This window comes from Hyaena hyaena, unplaced genomic scaffold (assembly GCF_003009895.1).
Source record: "Hyaena hyaena isolate Hyena2069 unplaced genomic scaffold, ASM300989v1 scaffold_505, whole genome shotgun sequence".
NCBI lineage: Eukaryota > Metazoa > Chordata > Mammalia > Carnivora > Hyaenidae > Hyaena > Hyaena hyaena.
The window spans coordinates 763,185-770,471 of NW_024081134.1; the positions used below are offsets into that span (position 1 = coordinate 763,185).

Below are 7,287 nucleotides of genomic sequence, written 5' to 3' on the forward strand. Positions count from 1 at the left end.
AGCCCCACTAGCACCCCATAATAACCTCATCAAATTCTATGTCCGTAATAGCATCTTGCTTAATAATTGTTATGAATAGGAATAATGTATGAAAAGCAATACGTTATTTATGCATTGTAAATATTTAATCGAATCATAAGTATGTATTATATTGTATTTAAAATAATGTGGTTATTATTAGGGCGTCTGGGTGGCTCAGTTGGTTAAATGACCGACTCTTGATTTTGGCTCAGGCCATGATCTCCTGGTTTCTGTCCGCTCTGCGCTGAAAGCAAGCAGCCTTGCTTGGGATTCTCTTTCCCTCTCTGCTCCTCTCCCACACACTCAACAATAAATAAATAAACTTAAATAATAATAATAATATGATTGTTATTATTTTAACCAGCTAAATCAACCTGTGAACTGGAGTGCAGTCTATGGAAAAGGCATCCCGAAACCTTAACCTCAGTTAGGGATGCAGTTAAGGAAGCATCCCCTTCCTTCTCCAGATTATTTGGTCCTAGGAGGGTTAGGTGCTACCAGCAAGATCTGCATTCCTGTGCTCACAAGAAGGGACAGACATTCCTTGCATCCTCTACACCGTCCTTTGTTCCTGCTTCACTGCAAACGCCATTGACCCCCGGTATAATGGGGCCAAGGACACAAAGATGTCCCCTCATCTGACCAGCATACCCTGGAAAACCTTGACAGGCTAATTTGCAATTACTCGACTTCTGCCTGGAAGGTAGATCGGACTGGGTTTTGCTCTCCCAGGGGCTACCCCGTGTCCCCGCGCCCAGGGCTCCAGTGCTAGTAGCTCTCTTCCCAATGTTAGGTGAGACGAGAAGGGCAGGGTGGGGCGGGGGCGGTCTCCAGGTTTATCATCTTTGCGCTCTCGCTTCCAGCACCATACCCACAAGCTTGTCCAAGAGAAAGAGACTGCAGGAAAGCCACGTTCCCGGGTTTTCAACAACTAATTCTAAAGCAGACCCCAAAGGGCACTTCATTTATTAACATTTTGGATAAAATGAAATGTTCATGTCCCAATCAATCTGGGTCCCCAAAGCCCGCCATTCCCAAGCTTCCCAGACCAGTGGGGCAAAGCACGAAACACTCGCCACCGTCTTGCCCAGAAGCCGCCCGCAAGGTGGAAAGTTGCAGAAGCGGAGCCGGGAGGGGCGCGAGCCCACCCCCGAGCCCGGGCCGGAGGAGGGCGCTTCCTCCAGGAAGTGACGCGAGCTCAATCCCGGCCTGGCTCTCCCCAAACAAAAGGGATCTTGGGGCCCCGGGAGGAGCCTAAATGACATTGGAGAAGCCCCTCCTCCAGCCCGCGCGCATTGGTGCCGGGGCCGAGGAAGCGAGGTGACGATTGGCCCTGGCGAATGCCAGTGCTCCTGCCCGGCGGTTGAGGGGCGGGGTCTCCGGGGCTGTGGATGGGAGCGGGTGGCGGAGGCGGCGGGGAGCGGAGCCCGGAGCGCCGGGGAAAGGTAGGAGCCGCCGGGGCTGGGGTTTGGCGGAGGCTGGGAGGCCGGGTTCTCGAGAGAAGAGCAAGGGTAGGACTCCCGGTGGGGTCCCGCCACAGTCCCAACTGCCACTTGCGCCCATCCCCTGAGGGGGCGGGGCCGCCTCCTCCGCCTCCCGGTATTCCCCGAGGAGGCGGCTTCTCATCCTCCGAGGGTCCTCGCAGCTACTTATTGTCCCCGGTCTACCCGGCTTCGCAGAAGGGGCTTCCCTCCTGACACCCCTCGCTTAAGGGACCCCCTCGCCCAGCGTCTCAACCTTGGGGAGGGCGCACAGGTTCCCATTCTCTAGGCTGCCGCCCCCGCCCCCATTTTGTACCCCCGGGAGGCCAAGCATCCCTCCCTACACTTGTCCCTGCTCGCCACAGTGGGATCAGAGTTAGTTTCATGCGTAAAATAAAATCACTGTTTTCCAAAAACGAGAGGCGAGCGAAGCAGAAATGAAGACCTGACCTAGACAACCAGCTCCTCAGATGAATCGGCCTTCCCCCCACTTAAGTTCTTCCCATCCCCCATTCTCTGATCCTCAGCCTTCCTCCTGAAGCCCCTCGGATCCTCTGTCACCGGGGCGGGGGTCGAGAGCTCACTTGCTTTGGGACTGTTCCAGATTCTGGAGGAAGGAGGAATAGTAACTCCCCACTTCCCCATCACCCTTTTACCTTCCCACCACTCTCTGTTCCTTGATGGAGAACCCAGCTTCCAGGGGTTTTTTAGGTTCGGGTTGCGTTTCATTTTTGCTTTCTATCCTATATCTGCCCTGGGAACTTGAGGAAAAACCATCCTTTTATGTTTCACATTGAGGTGGGTGTGTTGGATATCTGCAGAGTTGGCCTTTCTGGGTAGAATGCAGTGTATATTGTTTGTCAGTGAATAGGAGCATGTTTTCTCTTAAAACAGTGCCGATAAGTAAATAAAGAGCATTAGATTAGGAATGAGTGTCCCCCACTCTAGGGTGGGTTGGTCCGTTGCTCAGGGAGACTGCAGTTAACCTTGAAGGTATAGTTCTGTTGAAACAAAAGGCAGGAAGTGTTGGAAGAAAATTCAGCTTCACCCATCCATGGTTTATGATTAATCCGGTCCTTTGGCCTTTGGTTACTCTCTAGCCCCTCTTTTATGGTGGGTTTTTCCCTCCAGGGGAAACTGATACATACATGATGTTGTTGATTGGTTTTACAAGACCAGTATCTCCTACCAACATTTAGCGGATGACAAGTAACAGCAAATTTTAAATTTCAGCGAGAAGGATAAATAAAAGCAAAGTTAACTCCAGCTCTTTACCTACTTGTAACTACCAAGTGTCTCTGTGTTGTGCTCATAAAGGCTTTGTCCAGTTGACCTTCATTTCAGCAGGTGCAAAATATTGATGATTTTGGCCAGATGTTAATGACACTGAATCCCCAGTAATCATCTACTGGTAGCACTTCCAGGTATTAAAATTTGCCGTATCTTTTACTATTGTTTTGCTCTCATTCTTGAAGTCCATCTTACTCCTGTTCTCTGTAGCCAGGCTCCTAGCAATGAGATGCAAGGAGTTGAAATCATAGTAGGCAGTTATAATGGCTGTCTCTTACCTTCCTGATTTGACTTTCTGAAGGTAGACTTCCTGAAGTTCATTAGTTTTCAATAGTTAGAGTCGAAGTTTTCAGAGCTCCTCTTAAGGCTCACAGATCTGTTCAGTGATCGTTTCCAGATCTCCAATAAAAAAGCACAAAGAGAAACCTGTGTGGTGGGTCTCCCCAGCAAACCCAAAGTGCACTGTGATCGGAGGGTGAGACACGGGCCCCCAGCAATAGCAGCAGAAAAAACGAAAAGCAGAACAGGAAATCCCAAAAAGATATATCTTATTACATGAGTGGAGAACAGAAAATAAACGAAGGAAAGAGACGAAGGAAACCAAAGCTGGGGTGATTACCAGGGCCTTAATGAGGAGAGAGGAAAGAGCAGAGAATTCTCTTTCATTGTTTGGCATAATAAGCAAGACCCGTCTGATACTTTTGGGTCTTGGAAATCCTTCCTCTGCCTTTTCCAACAACTGTTTGGTCATATTAGATGAAGAAAAGCATTACGCGCAGAGGAGTTTTCTGTATATGTCCAGTCTGTGTCACTAAATTATCAATTCTTTGAGAGCAGGTGGTAGTAATTTTTTTCAAGCTTTGTGTCCTTCCCAGTGCCTGGGACATAGTTTGACTTAATAAGTGTTTGTTGAATTCAGTTTGAAGCAGTCACCTTAGAGTAGACTAGAAAGGCAAATTACTGATAAGGTATAAGCTTAGTATAAAGAGCCCACTTCTTTTACCTCGATTTGTTTTCCCTATATGATGTCTTATGAAACTCCAGTATCTTAAGTGACTTTAAAACACTGAATTTCCTATAAGAAGGTATCTGATGTTTACCTGTATAATTTTGTTGTAGTGAAATTTGAAACTGACTTCTTAATTTAATCACTGCTAGTTGTTTAGGGTTTTATTTTTCTAAGAATTGGACCTGAGTGGAATGAGGTAAATTTTGGAGAGCACACTAGGAACTGACTGCTGGTTTTTAAGAATGGTTTCTTTTTTTTTTTTTTAAATGTTTTATTTATTTCTACGAGAGAGAGAGAGAGACAGCATGAGCAGGGGAGGGTCAGAGAGAGAGGGAGTCACAGACTGAAACAGGCTCCAGGCTCCGAGCTGGCAGTCAGCACAGAGCCCGACGCGGGGCTCGAACCCACGAACCGCGAGATCGTGACCTAAGCGAAAGTCGGATGCTTAACCGACTAAGCCACCCAGGCGCCCCAAGAATGGTTTCTGAGTGTTTGATTTTGACAAGTTACTGAACTGCTTTGGGATTTTTGTTTTTTAAGTGAATTTTAAGTTGATTTTGCGCTTTTCTAAACTAGCCCTACATACATGAACAGGGACACAAATAGTATCGGGTCCCTAATGGAATCATGCAGACTGGGGTGCCTGGGTGGGTGGCCCAGTCAGTTAAGCTAACTGGCTGACTTCAGCGCTGGTCTTGATCCTGCAGTTCGTGAATTCCGAGCCCTGCATTGCATCGGGCTCTGCGCTGTCACTGCAGAGTCTGCTTCGGATACTCTGTCTCCCTCTCTCTGCCACGCATGCGTGCGCTCGCGCGCTCTCTCTCTCTCTCTCTCTCTTAAAAAATAAATAAATAAATAAGTAAATAAATAAATAAAATAAAATAAATAAAAGAATCATGCAGACTGATTACGGTGGGCATAATGTATTCAGTCCACAAAAAAGGTTGCCATTTTTTGGTGTTTGGTGGCATGATGTGAGAAGCAGAGATTTATTTATTGCTGGAGGAAATCTGTCCAGTTTGTGGTGGGTGACCCAGGAATGGCTTGTCAGCTTGTTTCTAAAGGCTGTTTTTTTCTTATTTCCTGAATGTTCACTGCTAATAACTAAAGATCACATCTTCTAAGTCTCCGTTCAAAGCATTTCAGTGAGAAAACAGCTTATTTATTTTGAGGCCATGGAGTGTGGGAATTGACAGAAAGACTGTCAAAGGCAAACCTGGGTTCAAATCCCAACTCTGCGGCTCTTTCACTGTGTGACCCCGGGCAAAGGCAGAGTTTTCTGTCTCACCATATCCTATTTTCCACAGCTGCGACATAGAAATAATTTTTTTTTTTAAGGTTTACATGAACTAATATATAAATCATGGAACAAGGTCCCTGGCATGTAGGAAGCACACAATATTAGTAGGTGTTATCACTGTCGTTATTGGCACTTTGCCTGTGAATTACCAAATTGAATATTAAACATTCTTTTACTCCCTTCGCATTTTAGCAAAGGTGAAGAATTAGTGTATGATTTTAGTTATCATTTGGTTGGTTTTAAATATTTCAATATATAGCTAAGATTCTTAAGTTGAGGAAAGCCAAGCTTATGCTTGTTACGATCTCAAACATCTGATACAGGGACTTTTAGGAGAGTGTGTCTGTCTGTCTCATAGAGTGTGGGTTTCATAATTCTGTCACACAAATTAGATTTCTTGAGTTTTTTGGCCCGGGAGAAAGAAAGGCAAGGGATCCAGCCACCCGACTTCTCCAAAGTGTCCGTCGTTACACTCCAAACTCTCCAATCTGCCTGTATAGTCATATACATGGTTTTGTGCACACTGTGACAGTACAGGGTTGTACCTTCTGTGAGATTTAAAGGATTTTCCGTGGTAATTTTGATCAGAAGACGTTTTTGCCTTCTGAAGACCACTTTCCCACTGCCCCCACAAAGTAAGGAGCATTCCTGGGAGCAGGTGAGAAGAAACAATAGACAGCAGTTAAGAGTGGAGGTGGGGAGAATCCAGGACAGGGGTGTGTGGGTTGAGGAAAACAGGACTACGAGCAGGCATTGAAGCAGAGAATGAAGCAGTAATATGGTTCCTCCCTGCCAAGTATTTCCAAAGTCTGTATTTCAGGTCCAAAGCCAGAGTTTCCAATCTAAATGTATCCTTTCTGCTAAATGAATCCTTTCTGACTTGCAGAGCCACAAAGAATGTTGTCCTTAATTGTTACTGGGTTCAGTAGAAACTGGAAAGGAAAATAAGACAGCACAGGATGACGGGGTTTACACACACCAAAAAAAAAAAAACCCTTCTGACCATGAGCCTTGAGAGCATCTGCTTGAGTCCTTTGCACAGAGCTGCTGGGGTGGAGCGAGGCTGAGGAGTGCTGTGGTGTGGGTCTGCCACTGCAGAATGGCGAGAGCACCAGTCTTTTAACAAGAGATAGGAACTAGAAGTTATAAAGGAGAGAAGAAGGAAGGGTAAGTGACCCGTAAGTTGCAGGAAGAAGAGAGAAGCACTAACTTTGGTGAGAGGAGGTCTACCCCATCTTTCAATTTCTGCTAACTAGTCCTTCCTGTTGCAGGTGGTACAGGAGTAATGACAGAGCCAGTCGCGGTTCTTCAGCGATTTAATATTCGGGGGTATAAAAATGATCAGGTCTAGTCCCATGTATCGGTTTCTTCCTCTTGCCTCTTGTTCTCACTTTGAAGGCACAGAAGACATTTTCTTAAAAGGCTCAACCCCCCGAAGACTTCTCCACTTCTAGACCTTTCAGCTTTCACCACGCTGACTCTTAGCACATTTGTTCCTCTTGGGAAGTCTAACTGCTTCTCATTCAGCATGCCTCACATCAGTCATCATTTTCCCCCTAAAACCAGTTCCTTTTCTAACATCCCTGTTTGTGTTAATGGCGTCATTATTCGAGTCAGACAGTCTACAATCTCAGCTGACCTGAGATTATTTCCCCTCTCACCCCCTTCAATAAGTTACTGTAAATTCTGCATGGAGTCTCTCGCAGCGGTCATTTCTCATCCATCCTTACTGCCGCCATCCTAGTTCACACATCTTGGTCTCATACCTATGCTGTTAAAGTTTTCTCCTGCCTACTTTACCTACTTCCAGTTTCCCATCAGGGAAATGAGCTCTTTCAACCTTTAACCTCCTAAAACTATGCTTTCGCTATGATATTCACCTGGTTAAAAATGTGTACTGGCTTCTCGTTTCCTTAAAGATAAAGTCCAGTCTTGTTGGCTGTAATTCAAGGTACTGTGCTGTACATGTCTTCCCAACCAGCATTATTTTTTTTAAATGTTTTATTTTATTTCTAGGAGAGAGAGAGAGAGAGACAGCATGAGCAGGGGAGGGTCAGAGAGAGAGGGAGTCACAGACTGAAACAGGCTCCAGGCTCTGAGCTGGCAGTCAGCACAGAGCCCGACGCGGGGCTCGAACCCACGAACCGCGAGATCATGACCTAAGCGAAAGTCGGACGCTTAACCGA

General features: G+C 46.2%; 1 protein-coding gene across 2 annotated transcripts in view; it reads left to right on the plus strand.

The window, feature by feature from the left end:
• The first annotated feature begins 1,407 nt into the window (after positions 1–1,407).
• Positions 1,408–7,287, plus strand: part of CTTNBP2NL (CTTNBP2 N-terminal like) — a 53,608-nt gene continuing 47,728 nt past the window's right edge. The window contains exon 1 of one of the 2 annotated variants that reach the window (XM_039254913.1): positions 1,408–1,466. The gene's annotated coding sequence lies outside the window, so the exon portion shown is untranslated. Of the gene's footprint in view, positions 1,467–2,867; positions 2,927–7,287 lie in introns of those variants that run through there. The other variant, XM_039254914.1, reaches the window with a different exon arrangement.